The 11,234-nt window shown below is 45.6% G+C and overlaps 1 protein-coding gene across 1 annotated transcript in view; it reads left to right on the top strand.

Moving 5' to 3' along the window:
* Nucleotides 1-214: 214 nt before the first annotated feature.
* AGBL3 (AGBL carboxypeptidase 3) overlaps nt 215-11,234 on the top strand; it is a 357,981-nt gene continuing 346,961 nt past the window's right edge. The window contains exon 1 of the mRNA XM_068277556.1: nt 215-236. The gene's annotated coding sequence lies outside the window, so the exon portion shown is untranslated. The remainder of the gene's footprint in view (nt 237-11,234) is intronic.

Here is an 11,234-nt window from a genome sequence, read left to right as displayed (position 1 = left end):
TATCCCTGTTGATCCAGAGGAAGGCGAAAAAACCCTTACAAGGCATGGTCCATTTAGCCCCTAAAGGGAAAAATTCCTTCCCGACTCCAGATGGCAATCAGATAAAATCCCTGGATCAACATCATTAGGCATTACCTAGTAACTCTTTCTTTCTGATCTACAGACAGCGACTTCTTAACCTGAATGGGGTCAGGTCTAATCTCCCATCCTGGTTGCCCAGTTGGTAACGCTGGTTTGTGAGTATATTTCATTTCTGTTCACATAACCCAACATTTTACATCTCTACATACTACACTATATTGGTTCGGTGCCACATTCTGTGTATCCTTTGCAAAAGCAAATATGGTAACTGTATGGGTAATTAACCACTTCACCACTGAGGGGTTTTACCCCCTGACCACCAGAGCAATTTTCACCTTTCAGCGCTCCTTCCATTCATTCGTCTATAACTTTATCATTACTTATCGCAATGAAATGAACTATATCTTGTTTTTTCCGCCACCAATTAGGCTTTCTTTAGATGGGACATTATGCCAAGAATTATTTTTTTCTAAATGTGTTTTAATGGGAAAATAGGAAAAATGTGGGGAAAAAAAATTATTTTTCAGTTTTCGGCCATTATAGTTTTTAAATAATGCATGCTACTGTAATTAAAACCCATGAAATTTATGTGCCCTTTTGTCCCGGTTATAAAACCGTTTAAATTATGTCCCTATCACAATGTTTGGCGCCAATATTTCATTTGGAAATAAAGGTGCATTTTTTTCAGTTTTGCGTCCATCCCTAATTACAAGCCCATAGTTTATAAAGTAACAGTGTTATACCCTCTTGACTTAAATATTTAAAAAGTTCAGTCCCTAAGGTAACTAATTATGTATTTTTTTTAATTGTAAATTTTTGAATTTTTTTTTAATTACAAAAAAAAAAAAAATGGGGAGTGTGGGAGGTAATGAGTTAATTTTTTGTGTAAAAGTCATTTATTTGTATGTGAAAAATGTGTAGGGTGTAGTTTACTATTTGGCCACAAGATGGCCACAGTAACTTTTTGTTTTAATGCGACCTCCAAGCCTCCTTCCGGAAGCTTCCGGAAGCTTGGAGGAAGAATAAGGAGGCTGGACACGTGAGTTTCTTCTCACAATGATCGCGCTGCCCATAGGAGAGCAGCGGGTCATTGTGGGGCTTAGATCAACGAATGGATTTTCCCGTTCATTGATCTCCGGGCGAGCGGGCGGCGGCGTGTTTACTAGCGGCGGGCGGCGTGTTTACGAGCGGGAGCGCGGGCAGCGTCGGGAACGCAGAAAGTACGTGTTTCTCCGTCCCTGGTTGTCAAAGGATGGAAAAAGGGGCGGAGAAATACGTACGCGCGGGGGTAAAGTGGTTAAAAGTAGGAAAACACATTGTTATTGAATTCTATGTCAGAGTTATATTTCACTGTAAAAAAAAAAAAAGGCTTGCTTCATTCCTGAGGCAGGGAACACACTTACGGTATCTTTCAGTTTTCTGTGCACGTTTTTCTGCGTACGTTTTCTGCACACCAAGTGTGTTTCTATGAAGAGAAAATGCACGCCTTTTTTTCACGGCAGCTAATGTAATTGATACACAAAACTGACAAAATGTGCAGAATCATGATGCAGAATGTCAGGTTTTTTTTTCTGTGCAAGAAATACACATTAAAGAAAAACTGTAACTAAAAAAAGTTCCCCTGGGGGGTACTCACCTCGGGTGGGGGAAGCCTCCGGATCCTATCGAGGCTTCCCCTGTCCTCCTGTGTCCCACGGTGGTCTTGCTGTGTCCCTCCGAACAGCGGGGATGTAAATATTTACCTTCCCGGCTCCAGCGCAGGCGCAGTATCGGCTTGGAGATAGGCGGAAATAGTGGATCGCTGTCAGCAGGGCCGGATTTACAACTTAGGAGCCTGTAGGCACAGGCGCTTCGGCGCCCTAAGCCTCGCCCCTTAAAAGGCCACACCCACAACTAAAAATGAACTCTTATCCCTGTGTCATGTCACTAACTGTTCTTAGGATTTTATACTCTAATCAATCACTAAAGATGACGTGAAATAGTGGTTAGAGTGTGAGACCCCAAGGACAGTTAGTGACATGATGCAGGCCAGGGATTAGAGTTCAGAATATTTTTTTAAGAGAAGGGTGTAAACTCCAGAGGTTTACACTGCCGAGGCAGGGATTAGATTGTAAAATCTTAAGGTCAGTGATAAGAGACAGGGATAGAGCAAAGAGCAGTGAAGGATGAGGCACAAAGAGCAGTGAAATTGAGGGATGAGGATGAGCAGTGACGTTGAGAAATACAGAGCGGCGAAGCAGGTGGATGAGGAGGACAGAGCAGTGAAGGAAGAGAAGGACAGAGCAGTAAAGCAGGTGGATGAGAAGCACAGAGCAGTGAAGCAGGTGAATGAGGAGGACAGAGCAGTGAAGCAGGTGCATGAGGAGGACAGAGCAGTGAAGCAGGTGAATGAGAAGGACAGAGCAGTGAAGGAAGAGGATGACAGAGCAGTAAAGGAAGAGGATGGAGAGAACAGAGCAGTGAAGCAGGGGGATGAGGAGGAAAGAGCAACGAAGTTGGAAGATGAGGAAAACATGGCAGTGAAGTTGAGTAGGATACGGCAGTGAAGATGGGGAGGACAGAGCAGTGAAGTTGAGAAGGACAGAGCAATGAAGCAGGAGGATTAGGACAAACAAGTGTAGCAGGAGAATGAGGAGAACAGAGCAGTGAAGCAGAAGAATGCAGAGGACAGAGCAGTGAAGCAGGATGATGAGTATAACAGAGCAGTGCAGCAGAAGAATGCGGAGGACAGAGCAGTGAAACAGGAGGATAGCGAGAACCGAGCAGTTAAGCAGAAGAATGCAGAGGACAGAGCAGTGAAGCAGAAGAATGATGAGGACAAACCAGTGAAGCAGAAGAATGATGAGGACAAACCAGTGAAGCAGAAGAATGATGAGAACAAATCAATGCAGCAAGGAGGATGAGGAGGACAGAGCAGAAAAGCAGGAGGATGAGGACTGAGCAGTGAAGCAGAAGATTGAGGACAGAGCAGTGAAACAGGAGGATAATGAGGACAGAGCAGTGAAACAGGACAGAGCAAAAGGATGGAGAGGACAAAGCAGTAAAGGATGAGGATGATGAGAGAGCAGCAAAGGATGAGGACAGAACAGTGAAGCAGGGGAATAAGGAGGACAGGAGTGAAGGAGGATGACAGGAGAGAGTAGTGAAAGAGGATGAGGAGCAGGGATCACCTTGAAGATATGTCAGTGCTGAGGGTTGTTCTCTGGGCTCCAGCATCCAGAGGGAGAGCAGTAGTTGGGCCAGCTGATAGGTGACCTTCCTGCTATACAGGACTGCGCTGGGTTAGGGGTTGCCATCCTCCTTGTACTGTGTGCTCCAGGATCTCGGCGGCATTGCATGGGAAGGTACTTTAGCACGGTTCAGCGATCAGGTAGCAGCTGGGTGGTGTACACGTGTTTCTTCAGCCCAGCCAGGGCGGGGACTTCCCACCGAGATGTGCAGCACTGGGAATGGGCTACAATCACTGCGGGGTCCGCTTGTCAGCAGGGGGAAGCTTTGTCCCGGGCTGCTGTCTCGGCAGCCTCCTGTTCGCAGCTCAGCTTAGGTGCTGAGAGTCGGAGAGAGGCTGAGGAATCCCCTATGCCCGCCGCCAGAACAGCTTTTCGGCTTCTGGTAACTTGCCTTGCAACCCGTTCTGCGCACATGGGGGAAGGAGGGTGGGCACCGTGGGGGGCAGCAGATCGGCGGCTGGCCACATAATTGGCGGGGGGGGGGGCGGGGCTACGGAGCGGCGGCTGGCTACAAAATTGGATGGAAGGGAGCGCAGCAGTGGCCTGCTCTGCATCGGGAGGGAGGAGGAGGTGCGATCAGGGGAAGGGTGCCGCCTCTCACACTTAAAGGCGCCTGTAGGCACATGCCTACAGTGCCTTATGGTAAATCCGGCCCTGGCTGTCAGGCAGCTGTGCTGCACAGGCGCTAGTTTCCCGCACCTGCACAGTAGAGAGGACCCCGACAGAGATTGGCTATTTCCATTGGGATCCTAAGGCTGCCCCCTCCCAAGGTAAGTACCCCCCAGGGGACTTTTTTTCAGTACAAAGTCTCTTTAAGTGTGAACTAACCCATTTATTAAGATGAGTTCTCAGTTTTTATGTGCAGAAAACGCATACGAAAACAGTCAAGCTTGTTCCCTGCTTGAAGCTTCCAAAGGAAAACTGGTTTTGGTTACTAGAACCGGTCAGGGAAGAGCAGGTTCACTGACAACCTAGAGCCAGTCCGGGTTTTCTCTGCCTGTGTGCTGTTCACACAGGTGAGTTAATTAGGCCAGCAGGCCTGACACAGGAAGCTCTGTATGTTAAGTCTGTGGTTGAGAGGAAAAGAGCTCTACAATCTTGAAAAAGAACCATCTCTCGTAAGTTGCCCTGTTTTTCTCACAAGTGACTTAAACTGTATTATGTTTTGCTAGTCCGATATTTTTGATTGCCCAATTTTACCATTTCCATTTAGTATAAGAGCTCACCCACCAATCTGTTCATAGTATAAAAAATCTGTAGCCCCCTTAATACAGAGGTGGTTAAACTGGTCAGTAATCTGTCAATCAAAATTGGATGTGTGTAGGCATCCTAATTAAGGCACATAGGAGACAGACGGCCGATGTTTATTTTGTGTTTTTGTTGTTTTGGCAAACTTATAATGTACCTACAGGCAGCAGCCTGATTGCAACAAACCCATTCTACACACACACTTACTTAGTTTATGCTGGTTACTGTCGGATGTATATATATATATATATATATATATATATATTTATATTTATATACTGCGGTTATACCGATCCCAGAGCCCTAAAGGGCCCATTCATGGTCGGGCGCTCAGCAAAGCGCTGCTGCGCAAGCACTACACATTGCCGATTGCAAATGCACTACATACAGCAATTTCCCTGCAATTGCATCCTGATTCTCATTCACTGGAATGAGAATCAAAAAGCACAGTCACTGAGAAAGCACAGAATAGCGCAATGCAACATCGCAATTGCTAGGTGAGTGTGATCACAATTTTGCGTTCTCAAGTGGGAATGGCGCCTAAGAAGCATCAGGCTCCCATTGGTTTGCAAAACACCAATGGGAATCCTCCCTGAGCACAGGTACGATTTTCATTGGTTCTCTACTCAGTGAACTGACGAGAAACCTCCCTTGTGAGCAAGGCCATATTTATATTTTCGCTGCCCCTAGGCCAAGTATGTTGTAGCGTATGGTGCCCCATATACACTAGGCAGTGTATATATAGAAAGACTCCTGTGGAGGCAGGGGGAGCGTCCTGTAGTGATATCCAGAGTGTAGGTCAGGATGGTGGGGTGCTGCTCTCTGGTAGCCACTGGAGAGTGGTGCATTTATCTGTATAGACAGGGGAGAGGGGGGTATGGGAGGAGAGAGAAGAAAGCACTCAGGACAGTAGAAAAGTTCCATGGCAGGCCTGCCGGGGAATGATCTCACCTTTAGGATTGACTGATTAGCCCGCATGGGTCTGTCAGTAATCTAGCACTGTCCCTTTTGACCCGGTGGCGTGGCTGAGCTGAGCGAGTACAGCTTGATGCATACTGCTCCACCAGTGAGCGGCCACCCCTGGAGACCAGCTGATGTAGCCAGTCCCACTTGAACGGATCATCGCTACCGCTTCCCCGGCACATAGAAGGACAATGCTAGACTGCTGACAGACCCATATGGGCTAGTCAGTCAGTCCTAAAGGTGAGATCATTCCCCGGCAGGCCTGCCAATGAACTTTGCTACTGTCCTGAGTGCACTCTGTCCTCCCACACCGCCCTCTCCCCTGTCTATACAGATATAGGCCAAGTATGTTGGGGCTCCTCTACCATGAGCAGCAGCACCCCTCCCATTCCACGTGCAGCCCCCTCTTCCATCTGTATCATCCCTGTATGCAGCCCCTCTTTCATGTACAGCTCTTTTGAGCGTCAGCTTCCCTTTTCATGTGTTGCTCACTGTTTGCAGTTTTCTCTTTCTCATATGTAGCAACCCCTATTTCATGTTTAGGTGCCCCCTTGGGCTGTAGCCACTCAAGTCCTGGGCCTTTGTGTCCTTTCCAGAAATCTGGCCCTTCTTGGGAAGATGATTACCATGGGTCTATTGCAAACCTACAGTAGCCTGCTGCTTCTCATCGGGCTCTGGTATCGGTATTCTGACATTTCTAGTGTGTAGGGACCCGAATGGACAGCGGCAGCAGTGGCGGAGAACCTGAATGGGCGATGGCAGATGAGTATATTGCAAAACGTAAACTGCGATCAGCCTAGTGAGAACGGACAACATCTATTTTCATATTATGGATCCATTACAATGGAATGATGTGAATGGATTCTATTGCTTTGCACAGCATCTGTTCCAATAAACAGAACATTTTTCCTGCCAGTGTGAACCAAGCCTAAGTCTTTACCCTGTAATCCTGTGCACAGCAGCTCAAAAAGGGAGGAGAAATGCCAGGTGGCTAGTCTTTCAACATGGCCGTTCTTGCAGAAAGCGCACTAATGACCCCTCCTCCTCTGCACAGCATTGATCTGTCTGCATAAGGTGGAGCACCCAGTGGAAAAGCATATATGCAAAAAGGGCGCTGGGAAATTTGGGCCAAAAAAACGGCGCACCCTACTATTGCAAATTTCCCGGCGACTTCAATTACTATTCCCCCTCCATGCCGTCATGGTTATTGCTGGCGGCTGAATTGCCTTGTTTTTTTTTCATAACTGTAATTCACATTACAGCTTATAGTGGCGCCCTTTTTGCCTGTCTCGTACAAAAAGTCAGGTCAGTTTTCTGGCCGGGCTGCACAATATGAAATGCAGCAATGCCTGGACAAAATGACAGATTCTTTTACAGGTGGGCTATTCCAACTATGCTGCATTTCTTCCTATCCCCTATTTGGTCACTGTTGGGATGTTAAGAAATACAGTGAAATCTCCAGGCTCAGCAATCGCTTACGTATTGGTTATATATGAGCTTTTAATATGTTCAGAAGCCCTATCAGCGATTTCACAATGCACCTTGACAGATGGATGTGAGATCCTTGTCCAGGGACCTGTCAGAATGGGAATGCTGACATGTGCAACCTGTCAGAGGGGGGAATCCAAGCAAAGCAGGCCCGAATCCACACGACAGACGTTTCAGATATGCATGAAAGACGAGTGACACTCAAGAGACCATGTGGTACCCCCACACTGTCAGCCGTGATTCTGCCAGGAGGTGTGGAGTGAGTTTAATAAGGAAGATTTCACATTGTTATTGCTGCAGTATTCCAGGAAGCAGAATCGAGACCCATATTGCTAATGTGTGCATAATATTCATCAGGAAAATATATTGGAACATGCATGGCTGCTAAATATCCTGATCTCCACAGAAAGCAGCAGGTGTTGAAAATCTCTCCCTGCAAATTTCACTGCTGTATGGTACACAGTATTTATCCTGATCATACGTGGATAGATTTTTTAAGCAAATGTTTTTATGTGATTTCAAAATATCAATAGAAGCAACTGTTGTTCAACCAGTTGTGTAGCTATAGTCACAGACCGCAGTGGACTTTATAGCCCATCTCCCTACCCCAATGCTGTATGTTTATTATTTACGTAAAACAGACCACCAAGACCACCTCCCCAAGGCCAGCCACTGTTTGAGAGACAAAAACAAGGAACACCAAGAGCCCCAATAGTGTAATATGTACTGGTTAATGGTTACTAGATAGAGTAAATATTAATACTCACAAACCAGGGTTACCATTAGGCAACCACTGTAAAAGCAGGTGGAGAGATTTTCCTGACCCCACTCAGGAATAAGAAGTTGCTCTCTGTGGATGGGGAAAAAGGGGGTTCAACCCTCCACCCAGGGTGGACTCAATATTATGCAGGAGAACAGAGGCGCCAAAAGGATAAAAGGAAGCTAAATGAGCTTAAAAAACAAATTCTTGGTAAATAGAGGAGGTAGTGGTGGACTTACCTCCTCCAAGTAGACACACAACGACTGTAGTAAAGACAGTCAATATATTTTATTTATGAACTCCAAATATGCAACTCGTTTCGCAGGTTTGATCCCGCTTCATCAGGCAATAACAACGGAGCAATAGCATATGTGGTCAGTAGAAGAGCCAGGCACCTCAGAGGCCTCTGTTCTCCTGCATAATACTGTTTGAGAGACGTGTAAGCAGATGAATGTTTATTAACCCCTTCCGGACCGCACTTTTTAAAATCTACGCCCTGTTTTAAACCTGTTATTCCTGCCAGGGCGTAGATTTCAATCATCCCTGCCACTACCACCACTCTCTCGCCGCTGCAGCTCCCTTGCTCTGCGGTCGGCATGACAGCAGAGTCTCCTGAGCGGGTCAAGAGCTCCTGACCCCGTGATCACTGTGAGCCTCACAATCGCAATGGGTGAACGGCGGTAGCGGGAGTGTGGGGGGGGGGGGGGGATTAGTGCGGTGTGACCTCGGTAAGCAACGTTTTTTTAAGCTAGCAGTCTCTGGTCCTTATGCTAGATACACACTACGAGATTTTGTGGCCGATTTACTGTCAGATCGACTATTTCCAACATGTCCGATCTGCTTTGCGATCAATTTCAGAGCATTTTCAGATCGATTTCCTAATGAAGTGAACGGAAATCCATCGTACAATGCTCGGAAATCGATCGTAAAGCAGATCGGACGTGTTGGAAATAATCAATTTGACAGTAAATCGGCCAGAAAATCTCATATTGTGTACCCAGCATTAAGGGGCCAGAGACTGCTGATAAGGAAAGGGTTAATGATCACCACTGTTCAAAGCACACTGTGATCATTACGACGATACAGAGTTATTGCGGTGATGGTCTGAGGAGAGCCCCGTGTGGTCACCTCAGGTCCAGGGGCCTTGGCTTGTCCAGATGCGCTTTATATTGTAAGCTGGCAAGGGCAGGGCTCTCACACCCTTTTGTGTCTTGGTATTTGTTAAACATTTGATTCATCGTGTTACTTTCTGTCACTGATATTACCAATTCAGTATTTTGTCCCAATTTTGCCTGTTTTGTTTTGTACCTCCTGTTTGTTTCTTACTTTGTACAGAGCCACAGTATATGCTGGCACTTTATATATCAATAATCATACTTATGCTCTGCACCTCCTATTGCTTTGTGACGGAGTTTGACAATTTTCAGGATTTTTGTATGTCTTCTTGATCCCCGCCACCAGTAAAGGTTAAATAAACTATATTGACAGAAATAAATAATGCCCAATGACTCCAGAATGCTGATCATGGAGCTTGCGTGCCTGCTTCCCAAGATGCTTTGCATCAACTCATTGGGACTGTGAGCAGCTCTTTAGGCAGAATTCCCACTATACCGGATGCACTACGGTGAGTTCACAGCATATACTGAGCACACACACTGTATCACGTTGCATGTCCATCAACAAATTCACACTACTCATGCTTCCGTTCTGCTTTCAATGCCACCATTACTATTTGGTATTTATATAGCGCTAACATCTTTCGCAGCGCTGTACAGAGTATATTGTCACTCAACTGTGCCTCAGAGGGGCTCACAATCTGGCCCTGCACTGCTGCTGTCTTCCATGCCTACAATGCATGGGAAAAGCGCTGGCACAGTATCAGGTCCGTCCCGGGTTATCCTGAACTCAGCTAATCAACAATCTCAACCAACTAGCACAAATCATTGACATTACTCACAGTGGTGAAGGCCATCGTTTTAGGCTGTTTGTGGGCTCTGCTGTGCTTATACTGGGTTCCACAGCCCCCCCCCACCCCCACCCCACCCACACACACCTTAAAATATTTACCATTACTTTATTTTAACATTTAATGCAGAGTTTATGGTATGTAAATAGAGTGGTGCTAGTGCTGTATTAGCTAGGCCTATGATTAACATTGAGTTGCAAGCAATCAGAAAGCACACTTATCTGGCATCAGCCAATCCCCATCAGTGCCGGATAACCAAGACTCTACTGTATGTAGATCAGACTCCAATGAGTCTGATCTGGACCAATGAGAATCCTTCCTGTTGCTAGGGAGGTCTTTTGCAATGCAGTAGGAGCCTGATGCTTCTACTGGGACTCTAATCTATATACTGGCACTGAACAATGGTGGCAGCAGCGAGGAGGACCTGAGATGTCAGAAGACAAGGTGACAGAAGACAGGTGAGTAGAGCAGGAATGTATGTAGCAACCAGCCTAGTGAGCAAAAATATTGTCCGTTCTTATACTGTAGGCTTGCATGAATTCCGTAGGCATCCGCTTCATTGTCAATCCGGGAAAAATAATGCAGTTTCCAAGGAACTTATCCAATGACAGTTACTGTTGATTACTTTTGAGGATTTCATGGAAATATGACTTTGTACAGTCCCTACACATCCTGCAGTGTCAAAGGGGGAAGAACTGTCGGCTCAGTTGTGATGATGTGATACATACAAATGTTTTTTTGCTTGTATATCAAGATGTTGCTTGTATATCAAGTCAAAATTTCAAAAAATGTGCTTGTATTTCAAAGCGCTCTCAAACCAAGTTACTCTCAAAACAAGGTTTTACTTTATTTCTTATTTCAGTTATGTCAATATGAAGGTAAACTAACAATGATAGAAAGACCCAGTGTGGTTTTAAAGGGCCTCCGAGCAGTGCCTGTGGGTATGCCTTTAAGCATACCCACAACTAATTAATTATATCCTCACACCTACCGGCATGATGTTTGTAATTATATCCCCCGGGTTCCTTGTACTTCATTGCATTGCACTGAATGGGGCTGTCGACACTGGGGAAAGTGTCGTCCTGCATAATACAATGCTGAAAAAGGAATCCAAGATGGCGGCCACGATTTCGATCGTGAAAATAACAAAAACTAAAAGGCGTAGGGTGGTGGTTTATATATCATTGGAAAGAGGAGAAAGAGAGCTTCAAAATGGTAATCATCTTTCCATAGGTACTGCACTGCTCGGAGTTCCTTTAATTATAAATGTATGTATTTTGCTTCTGATTTTTTTATTGGAAGTACGCACGACTAGAGGTGTAGACTAGGGGTGGTTAGAGATGCAGATGGCGTACATCAAAAAAGGGCGTCAGGAAAAAAGGGCGTGTGGTGTAAACGATAAGCCGTATTATCGTTTATAAAAATATTGTGTTGAATTACGTTTACAAATAGTGTTTTAAGAATTTATAAATCATTAAATAATGTGTATGAAATCGGC

The sequence above is a fragment of the Hyperolius riggenbachi genome, chromosome 3, assembly GCF_040937935.1.
Source record: "Hyperolius riggenbachi isolate aHypRig1 chromosome 3, aHypRig1.pri, whole genome shotgun sequence".
NCBI lineage: Eukaryota > Metazoa > Chordata > Amphibia > Anura > Hyperoliidae > Hyperolius > Hyperolius riggenbachi.
This window is presented reverse-complemented; position numbering and strand designations above follow the sequence as displayed.